This window comes from Electrophorus electricus, chromosome 22, assembly GCF_013358815.1.
Source record: "Electrophorus electricus isolate fEleEle1 chromosome 22, fEleEle1.pri, whole genome shotgun sequence".
Lineage (NCBI taxonomy): Eukaryota > Metazoa > Chordata > Actinopteri > Gymnotiformes > Gymnotidae > Electrophorus > Electrophorus electricus.
In genome coordinates, this window is record NC_049556.1 from 1,689,966 (window position 1) to 1,692,325 (window position 2,360).

General features: G+C 41.7%; 1 long non-coding RNA gene across 1 annotated transcript in view; it reads left to right on the top strand.

Moving 5' to 3' along the window:
- Positions 1–1,983, top strand: part of LOC113591655 — an 11,336-nt gene extending 9,353 nt beyond the window's left edge. Inside the window, exon 3 of the long non-coding RNA XR_003412222.2 lies at positions 1,696–1,983. This is a non-coding gene — a long non-coding RNA (uncharacterized LOC113591655). The remainder of the gene's footprint in view (positions 1–1,695) is intronic.
- The last annotated feature ends 377 nt before the right edge of the window (positions 1,984–2,360 follow it).

A 2,360-nucleotide genomic window follows, 5' to 3' on the forward strand; every position in this document is an offset into this window, starting at 1 on the left:
GCAGTGCGTTAGATGCTGATACAGACTAGCAGTGTATTAGATGCTGATACAGACTAGCAGTGCATTAGATGCTGATACAGACTAGCAGTGTGTTAGATGCTGATACAGACTAGCAGTGTGTTAGATACAGACTAGCAGTGTGTTAGATGCTGATACAAACTAGCAGTGCGTTAGATGCTGATACAGACTAGCAGTGCGTTAGATGCTGATACAGACTAGCAGTGCGTTAGATGCTGATACAGACTAGCAGTGTGTTAGATGCTGATAGAGACTAGCAGTGTATTAGATGCTGATACAGACTAGCAGTGCGTTAGATGCTGATACAGACTAGCAGTGCGTTAGATGTTGATACAGACTAGCAATGCGTTAGATGCTGATACAGACTAGCAGTGTATTAGATGCTGATACAGACTAGCAGTGTGTTAGATGCTGATACAGACTAGCAGTGTGTTAGATGCTGATACAGACTATCAGTGTATTAGATGCTGATACAGACTAGAAGTGCGTTAGATGCTGATACAGACTAGCAGTGCGTTAGATGCTGATACAGACTAGCAGTGTGTTAGATGCTGATACAGACTATCAGTGTATTAGATGCTGATACAGACTAGCAGTGTGTTAGATGCTGATACAGACTAGCAGTGCGTTAGATGCTGATACAGACTAGCAGTGCGTTAGATGCTGATACAGACTATCAGTGTATTAGATGCTGATACAGACTAGCAGTGTGTTAGATGCTGATACAGACTAGCAGTGTGTTAGATGCTGATACAGACTAGCAGTGTGTTAGATCCTGATACAGACTAGCAGTGCGTTAGATGCTGATACAGACTAGCAGTGTGTTAGATGCTGATACAGACTAGCAGTGCGTTAGATGCTGATACAGACTAGTAGTGTGTTAGATATATTAGATACTGGAGTGCTGACATGTTTATCACTCTAATTTTTGCCTTCTCTGTCAGCTCGCTGTTCTTTATTGTTCAGTTCAGGGTTCTTTTCTTTGTTTTTAAGGAGCCACAGAATAAGTCCACAACGGATGAGACTGGGAAGAGAAGGCGTTTTCCCATGCCCTCAGCGAGGGGAGGAAAGGCTAGGGAAAAGCCTGGCATCACTTAGCAGACCTGCCCCCTAGTCTCTGCCCTGGACCTCCACAGACCTCCACAGACCTCCACAGCACACAGAAGATGCTCAGTGTAGTTCAGATTTAGGCCAGATTAACTGAAGCCCAACTGTGTCCTCAAACAGTGTCAGAGCTGGAGTTTAATATGAGTCTTATCAAGATGTGACAACACAGCTTGAAATTAGTCTTTCGCAGGAGCAGATGATTATTCACACACACACACACACACACACACACACACACACACACACACACACACACACACACACACACACACACACACACACACCATCTTCTTCAAACAAACTAACAATTCTTTTGTTTTTTAAACATATATTCATAGAAACTTGTTATAAACATGTCTGTAAAAACAATACTAAGAATTATTCTTCTACTTCTTTTCATTATGAATAGTAGTAGTATTATACTACACAAAAATGCTGCCTGTTTACTTACACACACACACACACACACACACACACACACACACGTCATGCGGAGATTAAGGATCTTTCAGAGCGTTCATTGCTCATCCTAATTGTGTAAGTAATTATCTCCCATCCATCATGTGCCAGGCAGGTCATGTGTCAGGGCTGATGGGGGAAACAGCGGACTCGGAATGGCTTCCTGCGTCACGCCAATGACAGAAGAATACACTGCGATAAAGACAGATGATCCCTAATTGGATGGAGACTAAATGGTGCTTCACCTATTTGCAGGAGCGTTCTTTTGTTTACGACCCCTACGCGGGCTTGTTAGTGTGGGAGCACCTGATTACATGGCATGGTATGACTAATTATATCATTATTGGCTATAATTAAAAACATATCAAATGTTTCAATAAAAACACTTGTGATTGGTTATTATGTGTGGGTGTATTTGTGTTTGTGTGTGCACTGACGTATTATAGCTGATAAAGCCAGTGGGAAATTTGATGATGTGAATTGCGTCTACATCACTCCGAGCATTTCCCAACACCCGATACACACTCAGAGAGCTCTGCTCAGATCAGGTATCACATCACACAACCAAGGTTCTGACAACTCAGCCATAGTCATTAACAACAATAGAATATGTACAGTACTGTGGAAACGTTTTAGGCTGTAAACTAAGAATCCTTTCAAAAATGGAAGTGTTAATAATTTATTTTGCAGTAAACGAACAGAAGAGAAATCTAAATCAAATCAATATTTGGTGTGACCACCCTTTACCTTCAAAACAGCATCAGTTCTTCTAGGTG